General features: G+C 46.4%; 1 protein-coding gene across 1 annotated transcript in view; it reads right to left on the minus strand.

Moving 5' to 3' along the window:
- Frmd4b (FERM domain containing 4B) overlaps positions 1-22,914 on the minus strand; it is a 326,374-nt gene that overhangs the window by 216,161 nt on the left and 87,299 nt on the right. The window contains exon 2 of the mRNA XM_063285583.1: positions 15,610-15,735. The gene's annotated coding sequence lies outside the window, so the exon portion shown is untranslated. The remainder of the gene's footprint in view (positions 1-15,609; positions 15,736-22,914) is intronic.

Genomic DNA, 22,914 nt, shown 5'->3' on the forward strand with positions numbered 1-22,914 from the left:
ATAACTAAGGATGTCCTAAAGAACAAGGGTGCCCATCTGAACCCTATTTGGAAGGTGGCGTATAAAACAAGTCTACACTAAAGCCAGGCTCTTTTCCCCACCTTCACACCTTGAATCCATGTGGCTAAGAACCATCAGTCTTAGAAAGCAGCCAGTTCTTCCCATCGGCAGGGGAAAATGATGCTTCCTCGTAATTAAAAGGTATTTCTTCAGTGAAAGCCCAGTGGGAAAGTCAGTAGTAACAGTGTGAGAGATCTAAAACCTTGGGAATAAAAATTTTCAATTCCCCCAGGAAGCAAACTGTGCTCCTCAGAGGAAGCCAGTGACAAAGGGCCTTTTGTCAGTGACGACCCTGACTTAGGGAGGATCAGTCTGAAGCTCTGAGTCAGCTCCTGGGACACCTCGCTGGAGGAGATAACAAAGCCAGAACTGAGCTGGTCTCTGAAACTCTTCAAGGTCTCACCAAATATAGAGAAACTAACATAGCAACCAATCAAACTGGTACTAATGTCACTGCTCCTCCCTTATCAGTCATGTTAGAGGCTACCCAACCCTTCCAGAAAATCCCCCTTAGCTCTGTATAAAAGGGGACCTGAGAGCCCCTTAGGTCATCGCTGTTTTGATAAATGGTTGACTCCTGTGTGCTGATAACTTCTGCAGACTAAACACTCTTTGTCTTTACACACTATTTGAGTCTCGGGTCTTCTTCAGCGATTCTTGGACGCTAACAGGTGTATGTTGGCAGGGTTGGACCACTAGGGCCTGCTCACTGCTGTAGGTAGACTATGCTGCAAGCCGGATCTGTCAGTGGGACCTTTAAAGGGGTGGTGCTTTAATGTTTTCGTAAATGCTGTCTGAGGGAAAGTACATATCCAGAAACCAGCTTTACCAGCCGTCTGTAGGTGGCTGAACAAAAGAAACACCCATAGGGGCTCTAACACAGTTTCTACTTACAATGAGATATACAACAAAGGTCCCGACCACTGCCCTAAGGGATAAAAGGAATAATATTCCAGAGATTGGAAAGGTGGTCCAGTGGGCAAAGGGCTTGCTGCTTAAGCGTGAAGACTCAAGCTTAGATTCCCAGCATCCACATAAAAGCTCGATGGGACTATACACATCAGTAACTGCAGCGCCGGAGGATAAAGACAGACATGCTCGTCAGTCATGTCAGTCTACCAAAACCAATGAGCGACAGGTTTAGAGAGACTCTTAAAAAAACAAAACCAAACAAAAACAATGACGTTTCAACCGGGGGTTCCTCGTTTCCTGTGCTCATGGCTAGGTTCTGTCTACCTGTCTGTTGCCTATGGTCCCAGTTCCTGGTTCCTTTCTCCTAGTCCCCTAATGCAGTGACCAGCAAACCATGGCCTTCTTGTGTGCTATTACTACTGCGGAAGACACCCGGCCTCTCCCCGTCCTGGTTGGGTATGATCTAGCCATCAGCTCTCAGATAAAAAGCCACATCTGGGAGAAAATTGTTCCTCATTCAGTGATTCAGCCAAGTTCTTGTGTTAAATAACTTCCCAGAATGACATTTTTTTTTTTTTTTGATGTTGCTGTCTCCAGACTTAACGCAGCCTGCCGGTTCATACGTATTCATAAGTCTCTTTGATATTTGTCTTTTCCTGGATCCATGGAGATTTTTTTGAGAGCAGGAAATATTGCCCATTTAGTCTGAATCGTGCCTCCACCTCCCATGACACACTGAGGGGTATCAAGCTGGTTAGTGGTATGAGAAAAAAAATGCTCGAAAGCACCTGCTAGATACAGTAAGAGCTAAGCAAAAGCAGCATGTGAGCCGAGGGGGGAGACCATCCCTGTACCCTCTGTGCTCAGGGGGATGAGAGAAAGACCCAACATTTGAGACCAAACTGCTATAGGGTTAGAACCTGTGTTAAAACAAGCAGGCAAGCAAGGGAAGGGGCTGAAGGTCCATGTTAGAGCATTTGCACAGTGGGGAACAGTGGGTTGGTCCCCTGCATCAAATGTTTAGGGAGAACAACAAAAGCAGTACAAGATAATTTCATTTCCCTGAAAGATGCGATGCTACTTATATATGAGGAAAACTGGACCCTTTTGCTGAATAAAGGGATCCGTCTTTCCAGGTAACACGAAACCATGTTGGGCCTCATGCTGGTATCCACTGGCATCATTCATACGGATCTCTGAGCAGGTAACTTCTAAATCAGCTCCCATGAGGCTGCAGAGCATACACTCCGGAGACCTGGTTGGGGGAGTATTATACTGTAAGCCAGATGACTGATCGCTGGCCAAGCAAATTGTCTTTGAGCCCAAGCACGCTGGAGATCATGAGTTGGATTCCAAAGCTCTAGTGCTTTTCTTAGGGGTTCTGCAGCAAACCGCCGTAGAACAGAAAGCCTGAAACAGCAGAAGGGCGGCTGCCATGGTTCTGAGAATCAGAAGCTCCAAATCACTGTCACTGAGCTGAATTCACCAGGGTGGGGAGTGGGGGTGGAGGCTCTGGTCCTTGCATCTCCATGCCTCTGGTGGGTGTTGTCACTTCTTGACTCGTGGCCCCATCGCTCAACTCTCTGTCTCTCTCTTCATATCACTTTGTCTACAGTCTCTCATAGAAATATGTATGGTGATATGTTAGGTCTAATCCAGATAATTTTGGGGTGACCCCCCATTTTGAGAACTGTAATTTAATCACCCCTGCCAAGTCTTTACAGATTGCAAAAATTAAAACTCCATCCCTCTGGGCTATTATTCAACCTACTACACTTGTCTTTTCAAATCAAAATGTATCCACACACCATAGCTCTGATTTCTGTTTACATAGGACAACTTTACTAACCAGTATCAATCAATACTGAAGTGGGCTTAGACTATGAGGCGACAGGACAGTATGAGGTGATGGCAGAATGCCGACATGGGTGTATACTCCCCAGGTAACCCATGCATTTGTGTGCAGCTAGGGCTTTCGATGTGCCTCTATCTTAGAGAAGATGACAAGGATGGGCTGCCGTGACCCTGGTCAGCTTTCATCATATGTCAAAGGCACGGCAGCACCACCCCAGTGAATGCTCTCCCATGGCATCAGGACAGATTGGAGAGAAAGGTGGCCTGCTGTTTTTGAGCTCTTTTGGAGCCAGCTGTGCGTGAGAGAGCTACAGGTGGCTGAGGGCTCAGTCCTACAGCTGTAGTGAGCCAAAATCTCCCAGCAAGCCAGTGGGGACAAAGGAGGAATCTGGGCGTCTGAAGAGATCATAGCCTGGGCCTGTACCTGAATTTCAGCCTGGTGAAACCCTGAGCAAAGGGCCCAATTAAATTATATGAGAGTCCTGACCCACGGCCACCCATGCGTGCTGAGTAAGCCATTGCATTGATGGTAATTGGCTGTGCAGCAATAGAAAATTAATGTGCTTGTTTTGCAAGGGGTTTATTGTTCAGATCTGAGCTAGAGAATAGATAAGGGCAGACTACCCAAGCGAAGAGTCAGGTACAACACATGCCCAGGCAGCAAGGTATTCTGGGAAGAAAATGTCCGCTGTGTAAGTGAGATTGCTCAGAGCCAGGAAATAAGATTAATGTTAACTACAAAATATACTGGGAGACAGGTTTGAGGGGAATTAAGAAATGGAGCAGGGAGATGTTTAGCCAAGCCTTTCAACTGCAGGGATGAAAGTCCGATTCAAACAGGCCAAGCCACCATGAACTAATCCAACGATGGACATGGAAAGTTCAGTGGTTTCTGCATCAGCCTGATGCCTTCCCGGGTCTCTCTCTTACTCCCTCACTGCTCACTTTGATGTGAGGCTGTCCCTTCCCAGTAACTAGTCAGGGGTTCAGCTGATAGCTGACTTACTAAACAACCCCCAAGGTAAAGGGTTCTTCCTAGTCATCCCAGCAGGACTTCCTGCTGTCTTCACTAGCTCTGACCCTGTCACACCTGACTCACATGCCTGACTTTGACCCCATGAGGAAGGGGACAGGCCTCATCCGAAACCCAACCAGTACTCAGCAAAGGTCACAGACACCTATTGCCTTACAGAAAAGATGTTGGCTGCATGTTCATGCTCAGGTAAAAAGGGCCGAGACTGCCCAAGTGAGCAAACCAAGGAGTGGTAAAGGCGGGCTCTCTGCGTGGCATCTGGCTTCACGTTCACTGCCACACCCATTTTCCCAACAGCCTCTTGCAGCAGGCACACTGGCGTTGGAAGACACTCTGGCTTACATTTTACCCAGTCCACTGACCTAGCAACTGGCAAGCACAACTCAAATCAAGGCGCATGGGTTTCCAAAGTATGGAGTTAAAGGGTGTCTTTCTAAAGGAACTTTAACCAGACTAGAACATAACACCCCTCTAGGAAGGCCCACTTCAAACCTTCCCATGGGGATTTAACAAGTGCCCTCCTTTCATTTCCGTGCAGCAATTCATTGGCTAGGACTTTAGAGGAAAGTCCACGGGGCTCTGGGAAAAAGAAAGTGGATCTCAGTAAGCCTAGGAATTGTGGGGGAACAGAGATGTGGAGGAGAACAGTCTGTGGAGGGCCATCAGAAGCCCCAGCATTGACAGCCATGACAATGCCAGAGGCAGACAATGAGAGAGGAAGTCTGTGAAGGAAACAGGTTCAGGACTCTCCCCCTCCCATGCCCTCACTCCCATTGTAGGCACAATGAGTCAACCTGGAGAGGAAGCAAACAGAGACTTCATCCTCCCACAAACACCTCCAACTTATCCCCAACAGGGACACAAGAGCATGGATAAGACATAAACAGGCTCTCATCCCCCACCTCCACATACCCAGGTGTTACAGCTCCCAGCTCCACACACTCAGGTACTCTGTGGTACCCTGCTACCCCCATCACACAGCAGAGATTTCAGTCAGGGTGCCAGGGCGAACTTTCAAAGGCTGGTGTCAGCCTAAGATGTGCTACTTAATAACAGAATGGCAGGCTGCCAGTGCAGCTCTGCTAGAGCGCTAGCTTGCCTGGCATGCAGGAAGCCCTGGGTTCAGTGCCCAGCATAGCATAAACTGGACACAGCACTCAGGACAAGGAGACAGGTAGATCAGAAGTTAAAGATTATCCTCAACCATGTAAAGATTTAGGGTTAGCCTGGACTGCATTTAAAAAATGCCAGATGACTTAATGCCCCTGGACTTTAGTATAGGGTTGAGGTAGACAATGATGATGATGATGATGATGATGATGATGATGATGATGAAGAGGAGGACGAGGAGGATGAGGAGGAGGAGGATGAAGAAGAAAAGAAGAAGAAGCAGCAGCAGCAGTAGCAGTAGGAGCAGGAGGATACACACACACACACACACACACACACGATAGATAGCTAGGCACAGGAGCTGGAAAACACAGCTTACCCTCTCAGAACATGCTATCTCTACATGTTCTAATTTCCCACAAGAATCCAGAATTTTGACCTTTATATAACAGCTCCTTATCTTTAAATGTTGGAAACAAGCCCAGCCTTGTAGCCCGTAGTCACATGCGCATAGTTCTATTTAATTAAAGATGAACAAACATTAAATGTTCAGTTCCACCAGTACGTCTCACGCATTTGATGGTCACCCATATTGGGCGGCTGGCATATTAGGGAAGGCAGATCAGGAAAAGGCAGAGTCACGGCTAAGTCTCCTGATGGCCCTGGTGTAAACGATCTCCAGGAAAATGGTCAAGATCAAGACAAAATGGAGCAGACTTTACATTCGGGAATGTAGCTGCTGGAAATTGATCATTAACCCAAAGCACTCACACACCAGATGATGACTATATTCAACTTCGTGGGATCAAAGGTTTCTTCTAACTAGTCACCCTACTACACAAAGGCAGCAGCAGGCAATACAAAACCATGGAGGTATGAACGTGTTTCAGGAAAATTTTATCAGGAACCAAAATGTGAATTTTGTATGGTCTTCATAGGTCAAAGGAATAGCTACCTAATTCACTCTCTCCATTTAAAAATGAAGGTGCCTGTCTCATCTTAACATATGCCTCAAACAGGGAGCTGTATGCTGGACTGGGCCCACAGGCAGTCCTGTGGCCTGCTGACCACTACGTTTGCCCTGGAAACTTCCTGAGGGCCTCAGTGGACAGCAGATGGGGGAGTGGTAGAGTTAATTTAACCAATTAACACCAATTTAATACCCTGGCCATTTCCCCATGCAAGACCTACACTTAGCCAACACTGGTCAGAGATGGAGGGAAGGACCACCACAGTCTTTCTATGAGGACTTTCACCAACATAGGCAATCCTCATCATTCAAAGACTCCAAATTTAGAAATTTGTCTGCCTTCTCAAATTTATTTGTAAACTCTAAAATCAACACTTCTTGAGGCTCTTGTCCAATCGTCCTGTGACATAACACAGATCAGAGAAAACGTGAGTCTCCGACGCACATGTTTCCTGCTGAGGTGTGACAGGGAACTCACTGCTTCTACTTTGGCTTTCATGCTGTTGTGTCATCTCATGGCCTTTAGGCACATCCAACCTGTGGCCTAAGGACCCCACAGGAGAGCCAGGAATGCAGCCCAACACATTTGTGGACCACAACATCATGTCTTGATCGATCTAAGCCATGTGTGATTTATATACTTTTGTTGGTGATTTTACTGGTGTTTAAAAGGAGTCCCCAGAGTGCTGATCTACAGAGTTGGCTATGTGTGAGTATTTGTGCCCCTCACCCCTTAAAACACCCGTATTGGAACCTAGTCACCAGTTAGGTCCTGAAGACAGACCCCTCATGAATGTAAGCAGTGCTGTTATAAAAGCAGCTACAGGAGCTGCCTTGCCACTTAACACCAGTAGAGGGCAGCCCTAAATGACACCATTTATACCTATGAGACCTTGCCAGACACCCAGACAGCTGGCACCTTGACCTTCCAGACTCCAGACTGTGGGACGTATATGTCTGTTGATTACCAGTCTTCTGGGTTATGCTTTTGTTTTAGAACAGTTCCTAGGTAGAAGGCCATGATGTCCTTGAGAGGAAAGAAGGGAAGGGCGGGAGTGGGAAGCCATGGTAAAGGGCAGGGAGAAGGGTGTGTTGCTAAAGGTGACTCTGGGCTATGAAGGAAGAGCTTGTGTCAAAACCCAAGCCCAACCAGATAAAACAAACAAAAGCTATCTCAAATAATGAGACTTTAATGACATTAAAAAAAAAAATTCACCAGGCACACTGTTTGCTCCCCGTCTCTTGTAAATTGCACTTTAGAAGAAAGGTTAAAATGACGTTAATAATCCAATATTTTGTGATATCATGTTTCTGTAATTCAGTGGTTGGGATTTCCCACAAAAAAGGGCAGGTGACTAGAATATAGCATATAAATCTATTAAAACGAAACCTCACTTAGAGCTAACTTACTTGTGAATTCGCACGCTGTTATCCAAATAGGGAAGCACCCTGGCCCACCCTGGCCTAACAGCAGCAGGACCCCAATGGAGACTGATCCGATGAGCATTTTGTCTTGCTCCAAATGGGTAACACAGGATGGGAGACCATCCTGTGGCACTACACATCAATGAAATGTAAACATTCGTGGCACAGACCACCCAGAGCTTGATAGGAGACCTTTGCTTAGCTACAGAGTATGATTTTCATTTGCAAATACTGTGTAATGTTCCGGTGCTATCTCCTAGAAATGCGTCCTGTAGGGTGGTCCAGTAGGGGAAGTTATTTGGAAACGGAAAAGGATGTTGGGAGGTGATGCAGCTGAGAGCCAAGACCCAGTCAGAGCCAAAAATCAAGTTCATTTAGCAAAATGCTAACAATAAGTTGGTGTGTTGGGGACACACACTCTCACAGTCATCCCTTTCTCCCCCCCCCCTTTTATTTTTTTACTAATTCGCTCCTCTTGGCTATCTTTCAGTGATTACAGAAAGCAATCTCCACTTTGCCGCTCTTTTATCACGGCCTTGGTTCCCTTCCAAGTATTTTTAAATATTATACAACTTTACAACATTTATTATGTACCTGACTCTTTTTATTTTCATTATTGTAAGCACTATAAACGTGAATCCATTTAATCCTCACTTACTTGGCGTAAACACAGTCACGGCCTTAATATAGGAGGGACTGTAACAGCAGCTGCTTCCGCTGGTAGCAACATCCCGCCTATTATCTTTCCATTCTCCTTCCTGTTCTTTCTTTCCTTCGTGCATTAATGCTCAATTTACATTAACCCTTTCAAATGGACAGACTGGAAGTCATGACCATCACCATGGTGAAAACCGAATAGTCTCGTCACCTCAGAGACATTTCCACATTGATTTGCGGTCTACCCTGCCGCCACCCTAGCTCAGAGTCCATGAGATTTTAGCCAGACACCCATGACTCTGAAAGGATCTTTGAAAAGAATTCAAGAATAGAATATAGATCGGTTAGAGACAATTTCATCTTTCATCATCAGTAGCTCCAACTTAAATCCAGCACCCCCTTCAGTTGCTAATGGGGGCATCAAACTATAGTTTCTCTGGTTGTCACCCCCAGGAAGCACAGGTCTGTTTATAACACACATCAGGGACCTAAGTGCAAAATATTACTTATCCTCCAGACAGCTTGGCATTACAGTGGCCACAAGATCTGTCCCCAGAACTCACATTTTGTCTTAATAAAATAAGCACCATTGGAGACCCTTTTCATGGCACCAAATGTCAATCATATGGAAATATTGCGGAAATCAGTCAGGGTGTTCACATCACAGACATGTTTAACATTTAATAATTTATTTCAATATAATTTAAATTTAACTAGTGCATTTTTTTTTCCCCTGAGAAAGGATACTTGAGCTTTGCCACTTTGCTGATAGGGATTTGCTTTCCAGAGCATCTGTTCCCGGAGAGAACTGATGGGTAGGTAAAGTAAGTCATTGGTAACTTACTCTACTATGACAGGTAATAAAGAAAATAGGCAACCACGGAAAAAACTCTTTCCCAGCTCAAGGCAGCGTTTCTGCTGAGTGCAAGATACTGATTGGATAAGGTTCCCTTGCTGGGCCCACTGGAGGAGGAACTGTATAGATCTTTATCTTAAACCTGTGTCAGCTGAGCAGCGTGCCCCAAGGCAGGGAGTCGCTAGTGGGAGCGTCGGTGTTGCTCAGCAGCGCCACCTGCCGTGTAGGTGAGAATCTGCACGGACTGCAAGGACTTGGCTCCTGCTGGCTTTAGCAACTGCCAGGGGGACGGGCAGCTGAAAGAGAGGGCAGATTCAAGGAGGCAGTGCCACCCGGAGAACGGTTCATCAGTCACAACACCAACTGAGCACAGCAGGCAGAAGCTGAGCATCCAGGATGTCCAATTATTTGGGATTGCAGGTTGAATGTCTCCCAAAAAACATCAAACGCAAAAGATCTTTTAAGCATCAGCAGTGGAAAACCCCACACCACAAAACCGTCTCATGGACAGAATTATTTAAAATACTGTATTAAATCACCCCCAGGCTTATGTAGACTACAGGTAACAAACCGCGTGAGAAACATACAGGAAACCTGTGTTTAGACTTGGAGCTTATTCCACGGAGTTCATTACGTGCGTGCAGCTTTTCCAAAGCTAAAAACAAAGAAATCTAAAGTCCAAAACACACAGTCCTCAAGCAGCTCGGACAAGGAACGCGCATCCTATACTTAACCACCTGGGTCGGATCATCAAGACACTTTATTTTGCCTTTCAGTTTGTGACCTCCGGATTAATTTTTCTTTCTTAGTTACGCTAGGGATGGGAACAGGTGATTTTCATTAAGATATACAAATGGAAACTCTGTGTAAGGGGACACCCCTCGGTGATACTAGTACTAAAAGCTGAACATCGAACGAACGAGGCGCGCCCCTCCCCCTCCCCCTCCCCCGTGGCCGTAAATCGAATGCCCTGGAGAAGACACAAGAGCCGACCTATCTGTCGATTACCTTGAATCCCCGTGTCAGTTCCTAGTCGGAATAGGAACCGCTTCTTTCAACGTGAAGAGATCCATTTAGGATTTGCTGGGGAACACGGAGTTAATTTGCGAAGCCCCTGGCTTCAGGTGAAGCTGTAAACTCCTGAAGCACAAGCGGCTCCATAACACAGATGGGCTTGGCGTTGACTTCATCCTTCAGTCAGGACTTGGAAGGCAACAGCCTCTTTGGATCTCCTACCTCCCATCTTTGACAAGGCTTAAGGCCTCAGGCCGCCCCCGGAGAGGGAGGTGAGCTGTTGCTCTTTAAAGACACCCACTGTAGAGCGCTTACCTAGGAAGCGCAAGGCCCGGGGTTCGGTCCCCAGCTCCAAAAAAAAGAACCAAAAAAAAAAAAAGAGGCACCCATTACTTCTCAGACTTCACCGAGTGCTCTCGCCAGCCAGGCTCATCTCTCACTGTGATCTCTCCACAGTGCTTTCTTCCCAGTATCCAATGTGCCCGCGTGCCCTCCTCCTGACACTACAAGTCCCCCCACCCCAAGTACTTCTGGCAGGCTCTATAACAAAGGCCAATCTCTTCAGCGGTCGTAGAAATGTGGATGGTGGGGCATTCCACAGGGAATCTTCTAGAGAATGAACAGAGAGGTGGGACACGGCTGCTCGTTATTTCCTCACCATCCCACGTGACGGGTGGCGGTGTCCTGAAGCCAGCTTTAGAAGCGTGCTGCGCTGCGAGGGGAAAGTTCGCTCCCCAGTGCTCCATTTATGAATTAAATGCTGACCCTGGGGTCTAGCTGTCAGATCTCATAGCTGATGGAATTGGAATTCAGGAGCGTACATGGCTGCTTTTGTCTTCATCTCTCATCTTAGCACCTACGGGTACCATAAATGTCTGGTAATTATACTATCAAATTCCCAACCCCACACAATCTTCACAGTGGCAGCACTGGCTACACAAATGAGCCATAGGGGGTGGGTGTTAAGTGTAAGTCACCAGAGACTCCAATACCAATTAAGCCAAGGAGCGGGCCTCGCTTCACCTCAGGAGCTGTGCCTAGTGGCCGCGCCATCGTGCCTCTGATTCTGTAATACTAAGTATGTGCTCAGCGTTCAATAGAAACACGGCTGTCAGAGGCTAACTAGGCTAAAAGTCCACTAGCCGGCAGATGCTCTCATACCTGACACAGATTTCACTGATAGCACAACACACATGCACGTACACACATACACACACACACACACACATACACACACATACACACACATACACGCACACATACACATACACAAACACATACACATACACACACATACACACACGCACACATACACACACAGAGAGAGACACACACACACACATGCACACACACATACATACACACACATACACATACACACATGCACATACACATACACACACATACACATACACACACACATACACACATACACACACACACCGAGTTTTCTCAGCACTTTGTTCACAGAATCTGCTAGCTCTGTGGACTTGCTAATTAAAATGGGATGTGTCATATAACAGTATCAGGAATCCAGAAGGTAGGTCACAGGGTGGCCTGGGTTTGGGCCTGTGGCTGATGATGGGATGTAGCAGCACTCCTGTTTTAATTAGGTGTGGTACCTGAGTAGGGCAGCATGGGGAAGCTATAATAAAAATAGCTAGGGCTGTAGAGACAAACACTTTACTATGGGTCAGAAAAAACAAAACACCATTTTCTTGAGACATGTCCTTAAATTCCAGGTCCTCCAACCTCAGGCTCCCCAGGTTGGGTTTTCTTGTCTGTGCACCATATATGACCAATTTCTCTCTCTCTTTCTCTCTTTATCTCTCTCTGTCTCTCTGTCTTTGTCTCTCTGTCTCTGTCTCTGTCTCTGTCTCTGTCTCTGTCTCTCTCTCTCTCTCTCTCTCTCTCTCCTCCCCATAAAAGTTAGAGAAATTAAATTGAATCACTAGAGAAGGTTCAAAGCGTGGAAGGAACTTACATGAGAACCTTCAAGGTAAAGTTTCCCAGTCATGTTAACTAACAGCCTTTTGATTAGTAATATCTGCCTGAGTCAAGAAGGGTTCTTGAGACCATTTTGAGTTCTGTGAACAAGGGGTGCTGTGGGAGATTGATGATGTCTGTCCTGGCATGGGAAGGGAGGGCGGCTTCCTCACTTTAGTCATATCAGTTCTAATCTGATCTGGGGCACTGACCAAACTGTTCATGGTTCTCAGAAGTTTCCTCAAAGAGGACAACCAGGCCTGGCAGGAAACAGTTCCTGCAGTGCCTGATGAAGTTCTCCTCAGTGACCACTTGCAAGATCCACAAGGTGCTCCTGGAGCCTTTGATGACAGAAAGGCCATGTCCCGAGGAGAAATGGGGTTGAGAACCCTGGAGGATGCAGATTTGAGGCGGGGGTGAGGGGTGGGGTCTGAAAGTGAGGCTGTTTAAAGGGCTCCTAAACCTCCTTCTTGCATTTATTGAACATTATTAATGTATACTTGGAAACACCAGCTGGCCTCAGGTGTGCAGAGGGATTACTTGGGGAATGTTTTGCCAGAATAGGAAAGGGCCAGGGTAGCGCTGGGTGCGGCATGACTGCCCCCTAGTGGTGGATCTGGAAAATACCTACCTAAAAGATCTTCAAAAAACCTGCTAGAAAGAGTGGCTAGGAGGTCAGTAGCTATGGAGCCATTTCCATCCTGAAGGACAGCTCTGCCTTTCCTTAGCTGTGTGACTTTGGGCATGTTGCCCAGCTTCTCTCAGTGTTGTCATCCGTGAAATGGAAATGACAATATCTCTTTGTTCAATAAAGGCTTCAATGAGCAAATACCTGTAATTGGAAGTTAGCTAGTAATTTGTTGTTGTTTCTTTACTTTTTCTAACAGGAGAATGAAGCATAACTTCAAAGGAAAATAACAAGGTCTGGGGTTTGTGGAAATAGCTTAGCTGGTAAAATGCTTGCTTTGCAGATACAAGGATCTGAGTTCGATGCCTCAAACCTGCTCAGAGCTTTGTTTTATGATAAAATATTTCTTATGGACTTTTAAAATTTTATGTATATGCATGTTTTTTTTACACACACACACACACACACACACACACACACACACACACACCCCATGTGTGTGCCTGGTGCCCATGGAAGTTACAAGAGGGCATCGGATCACTTTCGGGCATCAGATCACCTGCAACTGGAGTCATAGACAGTGGTGAGCTGTCACATCCATGCTGGGAATAGAACCTAGATCTTCTGCAAGAACAAGAGCTTTCAGCCATTGAGCCACCTCTGCCATTTTCACATTATGTACACTAGTGTATGTCTATGTAGGTTCGTGCACAGGAGTGCAGATGACCGAAGAGTCTGGAGCTAGAGTAACAAGCAGGCAGTAGGAAGTGAAAGACACTGGGACCTGACTAGGGCTTTAGAAGCCTCAAAGCCCACTTCCAGTGACACATTTCTTCCAACAAGGCCACACCTGCTAATCCTTTCAAATAGGGCCACTGCCTGGTGACCAACCATTCAAACCTATGAGCCTATGGGGCTGTCTTAGTTAGGGTTTTACTGCCGTGAACAGACACCATGACCAAGACAAGTCTCATAAAAGACAATGTATATTTGGGGCTGGCTTACAGGTTCAGAGGTCCACTCCATGATCATCAAGGCGGGAACATGGCAGCGTGTAGGCAGGCACAGGGCAGGCAGAACTGAGAAATCTACATCTTCATCTGAAGGCTGCTAGTGGAAGATTAACTCCAGGCAGCTAGGATGAGGGTCTCAAAGCCACACCCACAGTGCCACACCCACTCAATAAGGTCACACCCACTCAGCGAGGCCACACCCACTCAACAAGGCCACACCTACTCAACAGGGCCACACCTACTCAACAAGGCCACACCTACTCAACAAGGCCACACCTACTCTAACAGGGCCACACTTTCTAATAGTGCCACTCCCTAGGCTGAGCATCTACAAACCATCATAGGGCCGTTCTCACTCAAACCACCACAGGGGTTCTCCCTATCATCTCCCCCTATTCCCTAGGGACAGGGGCTGTCAGTGTCTGAAACTGAATTAGGCTGACAGACCAGCCATTCTCAGGGATCGTCCTTTTCTGCTCCTCGGTGCCTACACATAGCCCCCACACAACCATGCTTGGCTTTCTTACATGGCGTTGGGCATTTGAACTCAGTCTTGTGCCTGTGCACCATGTGCTCTTACCCCTGAGTAGTCTCAGCAGCCCACAGTGTGCTGCTCTCTGTTTTCCCAGTGACTCTTAATGTGCCCTTGATGCCGATTCTGTGGGAAGAGCTTGGATATCAAACCTAGTGGGCATCTAGACTTTCCGACATCCTATTCACAATCGGGCAAAGAGCTGAGAATTAAGCGGCTGTTGAGTGTCCAAGCCCTGAAGAGACTGTTTATATTAATTCTATCCTACCCCAAGACACAGGGGAAAGGGGCAGAATCATGGAAAAGGGGACAGAAAGATTATGAGTCAGAGTTACAAGACAGTCAAAATTCCAGGCCTGAATGGAGAACAGGCTTCTGAGGCTCTAGAAGAAGAGCTCCCAGCTGGTGGCTGCTGGGGAAGGAAGAGTCCAGTTCCTTTAGAGGCGTGGCCTCTGGAAGGTTAACTGTTCCTTACTGTAGCAGTTCTCAACTCGTGGCTCGTGACTGCTTTGGGGGTCACAGGGGTCAGCAAAGACCATCAGAAAACACAGATATTTACATTACAATTCGTAAGACTAGCAAAACTATAGTTATGAGGTTGCAACAAAATTTTTATGCTTGAGGGTCACCGTGACAGAAAGAGCTGTATTAAAGGGTCATAGCATTAGGAAGCATGAGGACCTATGCTCTGGTGGATGACCCACCCCTGTGTACAGATGGACAGCGGTAGTTGGACTCAATGAGTTATTTAAAAAAGAACAAGAGAACGTTAGTGATGAAAAGGGCAGTACAGGGAAGATCAGATTAAAAAAAGAAAGAAAGGAGGGAGGGGCTCTGATACGATCAAGCGACATTGTACACACATATGAAATTGTCAAAGAACAAACAAGATCACCAGATCTCAATCATCAGCTTTGTTCCTTTGTTCCTTAGGCCTGAGCTAGTTACCTGTTTAACTGTGAATAGAAAAACATAAATAAGTCGGGGCTAGAGAGCTGCTCCATGGTATAGACCAACTGCTCTTCCAGGGGACCTGGGCTTGACTTCTAGTACCCACATGGTAGTTCACAACTATGCTAGAGGACTCAAGTCCCAAGGACTCTGAAGCTCTCTTCTGGCTTCTGTGGGCACCGGGTATGCACTAGATATACAGACAGATGCAGGCAAAACTCCCCATACATAGGCAAAAAAAAAAAGTTTTAAAAGGAAAAAGTATTCACGAATAGAATGAAGGCTTGTGCAACATTTTAGAAACACATAGGCAATTCATCTAAAGCACAGAGCAGCCGCCACTTTTAAATCTTTTTTTTTCTTTTTCTTTTAGTTTATTTCTCTCTAGGAAGAGAACCCCTATAAAATGAAACTTTCCCAGACAACTCTGGGCCCTTTCGCTTTTATTCCAACTTGGAAGGGTGCATGTGTTCTTTTGTCTTCGTCAGCGGCAATGCGGATGTGTGGATGGTTGTGGTAGTGTACGGTTTGCTCTCTCCCTGTTGGACACCTCAGAGCATGCTCACAGCTCAGGCAAGGCTTTGGTAGTCATGGAACTGAGCGCTTACCTTGGACGAATGGCTTCTCTCGCCCTCAGTCTGTTCTCACAGGAAGGGTCCTTGGGTTCTGTCGGACCTGTACCAATGTCATCTTTTTCTCCCCCACATTCTGTCTTCTGGGTTTCTCCTCAACTCCTGGAACACAGAGCACAGAGGTTCAGTCATCTCCGCAGCCGTCAGAAGGACCGTCAGTCACAAGTCACTGACAATTCCAATTTATTTCTAATTTCCCCCTGGCTGGCTACAGTTTAATCACAGGTTTAGAGATTCAGATAATTAGATATTTAGAACACAGCTCTCTCAGAACACACATGAGAACGTGCTGTCCTCCTTAACAACCAAAGATGCAACCGTGACTTGACCTCTCCCTGATGACACATATCGTCACATGACCCCTGGACATCTGGTGTCAAGCTTGCCTGGTCTTTGTTGGCGTGGGGTGGGGGGGATTCTGAAGTGCAGCAAGTTACCTACGACGATACACTCCGAACTGTCAGGGTGGGATGGAGAACTCTGGATAACACCGTCTTAGACTCAAGTCTCAGGATGACTGAAAGCAGCATGGCAGCTTTGAGTCTGGGTTTGAATAGATATTGACTGTGTGGTAAGATTGAATCAGGCTGTGGATGCCGAGGAACGGTTACGTTAGTGGGGGCACTGTGCCTCGAGACCATTTAGATGTATCTGTCACACTCCCTATAAACGACATGGCTTTCCCTGTGAAGACTCTGCTTCATTCAGTAAGCGTGCCTCCCACTTGCCGACGCTGGCCTAGGGGGACAGACACAGCAGATGTGGCTTTCATTGTTTCATTGTGTGGATGAATGAGACTCCTGTCACCCCCCTCCCCTTCGCAGCTTCCCACCCACTTGCTCCTCTATACCCGCTCTGGATACAGGTGAGAGAGAGAGAGAGAGAGAGAGAGAGAGAGAGAGAGAGAGAGAGAGAGAGAGAGTGTGTGTGTGTGTGTGTGTGTGTGTGTGTGTGTGTCCAGGAGGCAGAAAGAACTCAACACGAATCTCTACAAGCACCTTTGCCCTGCTCTGCTCACGGATGCAGCAGAGTAAGTTGCTTTTCCCATGCAGAAGCCATGCCAGTCAGTTTCTCATGCTATGACAGAGATCTTAAATTCTTCCAGAGGAAGAAATTGTTGTCTTGTTTATGGTTCCAGAGGTGTGTCCCCTGGCTGGCTTTCTCATCTCCATGAGGTAGAATAGAACATCACGGTGGTAAGAACGTGTAGAGCAGGAGGCTGCTGTCACAGGAAGGACATCAGGTGAGAAGGGGAGGGGGGGTGAGGCCCTTAAGGACCCACCGTCATGACTTTCCAACTTGACCGCATCTTCAAATATTTGCCCCACCTTTCAGTAAGAATGACACGATTTTGAATCATTCACTAATGTGCAGACCCATGGATAAGCCAGAGTCCATCGGAGAGCTTTAACATATGAGCCATTTGGGAGACACTTCACACCCAAATCATGACAGAAACTCGATGTTTTAGGAAATCAGTTACAAATAAAACACAGCGCAGGTTGGAAGTCCCATGCGATATTTTCCCACATCTTTCTAGAAGAAAATCCCAAGTTGTTACAGGAAACAAGTTCATTTACTTTAATCTTCCAAAGCCGATAGAGGCTACCTTTACTTAAGCTGTTTTTCAACAAACATCAAAGTGCCAAAAGCTGGCCATGGTGACTCCCACTTGCAATCCCAGTACTCAAGAGGCTGAGGTAGGAGGATTGCCAGGAGCTCATGGCCAGCAAATTCTAGGCTAGTTTGACTCTATATGAAACCTTGTCTCAGCAAAGAAGTGAAGCCAATAAGATTTGATTTAGATAGAACTGTGTTTAGAGAGGGTGGTCATGGGAGGAGGATTCAGTACAATACAAAGATGGGAATGAAGACTTGGTCCATTCTCTTGGGCCCTAATGATTTTGGGGTAAACCATTCATTTCAGAAAAATGTATGCTAGAGATGTGTTCTAGACTAAAGCCCTACCTTGCAGATAAAATAAAGGAGGACCTGCAAGAGAAGATCGTGCAAAAGGTTACAGAGCCGCCTTCAGAAGATGTACACACCTATTTCATTACATCCTGTGCCACGCCTTTTCATGTATCTACCAGGCCACAAAAACCCTGTGAGCAGCCCAGCCTTGCAGTGCTGACATAAGCCATATTGCATACAGCACACATAGGGAATCAGTTAAACCTCTTAGGTAAGCAAACACGACACAGCTTATATAAACTCGGAGCACAAGAGCAGAAAGGCGGAAATGAACAGATGCTTCCCGATGACCTAGAATGGCTGCTATTGACTGAGGACCAACCATAAGCCATCTAGCATGCCATGCCCATCCCTTTCGGTGACCCTAACGCCTCCAGCAACTCTGAAAATAACACGGCCATCGATGTACCATGAAAACGAGGAAACCGAGCCAGGAAAATAAGGTAGCCTGTCTGAGGCTGCACACAGCCAGTAAGTTCTTAGATCCTATGACTCCCGCCATGCCTATCCCACACACACACACACCAGCTTCCTGTCAGCTCAGTACGCCACGGAAATAGGCATCTGCTCGGAAACCCCAGAGCCCAGGAATAGAAGCAACTCATTTATAATGAGCAAAATAGGAGAGAGAAGAAATGGACTTAGAGCATCTCTGCGGTTTCAACAGACCCCTGCTTTGAATACTTGGTTCCTAGCTGGTAGCATACTTGTGGGTGATGGGATCTGGCTGGAAGGAACAGTCACTGGTGGTTTAACTTTGAAGGCTATTCTCGGCCTCCAGTACCCTCCTTTCTCTGCTTCTTGTCCATCATGGGGCAAGAACCTCTCTTGGCACGTGCTCTCCTGTTACAGAATTCTGCCCAAGTGGATGCAGCCCGGTAACCATGGGTTGACCCCTCTAGAGCCAGGGATAAGCAGTTAAGTCTGTCATCTAAGTTGTCCTTTTGGGTATGTCGGCTACATGAGAATAACCAATACAAACACTATAGGAATCTATAGTTCTACAATTTGCCATCATTGGGGGCATGCCAAAAATCAGGGGACACACCAGCTGCGACAATGTAATTAATATACGACTAAATTCTTAAGAGTCAGCAGATATCTGTGGTATTAGGTCCCGAAGGATGAGTCAACCCCTGTCAGCTCTCAGTACAATGGATGGCTTTGGGTCAACAACAGTTTTCATTTTCTAGGGTTGACATTACAAAAGGAGGCAGACTGTGGACCTAAAGAAGCAAAAGCTAACTCCTCATGGTTCTTAAGGCTGGAAGTTTGGGATCGAGGCAATGACAGGGTGAGTGGCATGTAGTCTGTTTGCTTGGCTTGCAGATGGCTACCCCACACTTTCTTCCTATGATCTTCCCTGTGTGCATGCAGCCCTGGTGTCTCTCTCTTTCTGTGTTCACCCTTCCTCCTTTTACAAGGACACTGTCAGATTATATTAGGACTTGTCTTTACAGACTCATTGTGCTGTCTGGCTTTTATGTCAAGTTGACACAGTGAGGGACATCTGGTCAGGAGCACTGAGAAAATGTATGTATTGGGCAACAGGCAAGTCTATTGAGTATTATCTGATTAGTAATTAATGCGGGAGTGTTCCACCCATTGTGGGTGGTGAGAGCTCTGGGCAGGTGGTCCTGGATGGTATAAGAAAGCAGGCTGAGCAAGCCATGAGGAGAAGCCAGTAAGCAGCACTCCGTCATGGCTTCTGCATGACTCCTGACTCCTACTTACTTCCTTGAGTTTCCGCCATGACTTCTCTCAGGGAATGAAGTGGGACTTGCTAGTTGTAAGATGACGTAAACCCTTCGCTCTTCCAAGTTGCTTTTGGTGATGGTGTTTTATAGAACACTTCCCTACAGAAGCCAGACAGAAGAGGGCATCAGATCCCCTGGGTCTGGAGTTATAAGTGGCTGTGAGCTACCTCGTGGGTTCTGAGGATTAATGTTGGATCCTTTGGAAGAACAGCCAGCGTTCTGAACTGCTAAGCCCTCTCTTCAGCTCTAAAATAAAATGACATTTTCTGGTGTGTGTGTGTGAGTGTGTGTGTGTGTGTGTGTGTGAGTGTGTGTGTATGTGTGTGTGAGTGTGTGTGTATGTATGTGTGTGAGTGTGTGTATGTGTGTGTGAGTGTGTGAATGTGTGTGAGTGTGTGTATGTGTGTGTAATGTGTGTGTATGTGTGTGTGAGTGTGTGAGTGTGTGAGTGTGTGTATGTGTGAATGTGTGTGTGAGTGTGTGAGTGTGTGAGTGTGTGTGTATGTGTGAATGTGTGTGTGAGTGTGTGAGTGTGTATGTGTGTAATGTGTGTGTATGTGTATATGTGTGTATGTGTGTGTGTGTGAGTGTGTGAGTGTGTGTATGTGTGTGTGAGTGTGTGTGTGTGTGTGTGTGTGTGTGTGTGTGTGTTCTTGGCATTAGAAGCAAGCACCTCTACTTACTGAAACACCTTGGTGGCCCCATAGGTAAAAATTTAAATAACCAACAATAGTTTTTATATAAATATAAAGTGAAACTGTATAAAAAAACACCACAAAAACAAAACACTGAAAAAAATCCTTTGAGCATAGTGAGGTGTAGACCCCAGCACACCACAGCGGTCTCAGCACAGCCGGCTTTGCCTTCCGAGTTGCAAGTGATAATGTCTTCTTTGAGCACCATAGGAGACAGTCGGCTTCACATGTAAACAATCAGCACAGGAAGATGCAGAGGATTAAGGAACAGAGCAACTTTACATATAAAGTATTCAGCAAAACCTCTGAGAGGACCTGAAGCACAGGAAGTCAAGGCTGCCACCTCACCAGCCTCTTGAATTTGCAGACACTAAACACATGAGGTAAGAAGCCAGTGAAGTTGGCTTCATTTCTTAGCGTCTATCACCAGCGAGTCTCCCTTCCCAGTCCCTTCTTCCCCAATGAAACCATGTTATGTGTCCCACATCTGGGTAAATGCTGAACCTAGCCAGGGTGTTATGATTGTATGAACTAGTCAAAAACAAACAAACAAACAAACAAACACAAAAACTGCATAATGTTTAGCATTGATTATAAAAGAAACAGCAAACTCTAGCTAAGAACCACCTCACACCCATTTGAGTGGCTCTGCAAACAGGAAACAAGAATGGACCGCAGTGTGGACAAAGCTCGCTAGACACCGCTGATGGAAATGTGAGGTGCCGCTCTGTTAGAGTTTGCAGAAACTCAAAAGATGAGTCATCAACTTTCTTCCTATGGGCTCCTCAGCCACCTCTAGGCATTGCCTCAAACACAGGAGGGATATAAGCAGACATTTGTATGCTGATGTTCATAGCTGTGCTTTTCACAGTAGCCAAGGTGAGCAACAATCAGACACAATCCCCTGACAGATGGATAAGCAACGCGCACTTCACCATCCAATGGAAGCTTGTTCAGTCATGAACAGAATGAAGTTTAGACACAAGGTAGGATGGGGGGAAGTCTCGAAAGCAGTCCAGTAAACGACAGGAGTCAGCACACCAAGACAGACATGGCATGATTCTACCTATGTGGTGTCCTGGGAAAAGTCCGAGTCTAAGGCAGAAAAATAGAAGACACCAGGAAGTGAGGAACTGAGAAATGAAAATGATTACCCAATGGAAAAAGAGTTTCAGTTTGAGATAATGAGAAAGTTCTGAACATGACAGCTGGCTGCAGTTTGACAAAGGTGTACATTTTGAAATGGGAACTTTCGCCCTTTGTGTCTCTTACCACTGGAAGAAAAACTGATCAGAAAAAAAAATCACAGGATTAAAACGTCGGTGGGAGGATGAGGAGGACCTGTCCCTCAGCTGTCAGTGATAGGTGCTGCTTTGCTAAAAGCCTAATAGTTGACAGTTGCCTGGTTTGCTTAGAGGACAACTTCAGAGCTTAGAAACCAGGAAGAACCTCCAGGGGAAGTATCATGCCGGGAGGGCTCTGTGTGATGATGCAATGGGGCACAAAGGTTATCCTCTGCTCTTGGGGGTTCAAAGCCACAGAGGCAAGCATCTCTTGAGGTCCTTTCTCCCAGAACAGCCCCTGCCATTGACCCAGCCCATCAACTCGGTGTCCTTGCAGAAGTCCATAGGGGTGAAATATAGTAACACAGTCAAGGTAAAAACAACAAACTCCATCCACGAGCCTCGCTCAAAACAACCAAATTTCCTCTTCACATTGACTTCACATCCTGTCTTCACTTTTTGAAAATGTCAGAGCCACACAGAATTTAACTCCCCTGGGTTGATTTCTCCAGTCCAATTTCTCCTTGGCTATCACAGGTCACCATCACCATGAATTAAATAAATATCTATGTATGTGTGCATGTGTTTGCTATGGTTTTGAGGGTTCTGAAATTTTCTTTTTTTATTTATGGTGAAAACAGGTATGTACTCAGAATTAAGCTATCTGGACTTAGTTTAGATGATCCCATCTTGTTGGCAGCATCTAGAGCATCATAACCAGGAGCCGAGCAAACATATGCCTACTTCTCTCCTAGGCCGTATCAGGGTATTGACTTTGGCCACATCAATGTCACAGTTTCTTCACGGCCTGATTGATCTGGTGCTTGTTGGCCTTGACATCCACAGTGAACACAAGCGTGTTGTTGTCCTGTTTTCTTCATGGCTGACTCGGTGGTCAGGGGGAATTTGATGATAGCATAGTGGTCAAGTTTGGTTCTCCTGGGTGCACTCTTTCCATAATATTTTGGCTGCCTCCAGAGCCCCAGGGTCTTGGGCTGCAGGAAGGTGGGTGTCGTCCCGATCTTCGTTTTGTGGCTGTGGACGTCTCTCGGCACTGCCTTCTTAGCTTTCAAGGCCTTCGCTTTGGCTTCGGCTTTGGGAGGGGCAAGAGCTTCCTTCTTCGCTTTTGGTGCCATCTTGGCGAAAAGGCGAACTTTTCTTTAAAAACAGGGCTCCATACTATATGCGTCTTATATATTTTTACTCCACATCTTTTATATCTTTTAGATATTTTCATTTTGCTCCACAGAGCACTGGATCCCTCACTGTTGTGCAGTGTGCTCTGTTCTCGTATATTTTTTGCTCACAGTAATGGACACCACGGTGCATGCTGTATTGGTGAGCTGTCTGTCCCCGGGACGGAATACTAGGCAGAAGCAGCTGAGAGAATGGAGGATTTGGGCTGGCTCGTGGTTTCGGGGAGTCTCAGTCCATCACGGCAAAGCAGACGTGACAATGCAGTGCTGCATGGTGGCAGGAATGTGAAGCAGAGGCGGGAAACAGAGAGAGCTTGGGGTGGGCTTGGAGGGTGGGCATGCATATTGGGGCCTGCTCCCAGCATCAACTTCCACC

The sequence above is a fragment of the Rattus norvegicus genome, chromosome 4, assembly GCF_036323735.1.
Source record: "Rattus norvegicus strain BN/NHsdMcwi chromosome 4, GRCr8, whole genome shotgun sequence".
Taxonomy (NCBI): Eukaryota; Metazoa; Chordata; class Mammalia; order Rodentia; family Muridae; genus Rattus; species Rattus norvegicus.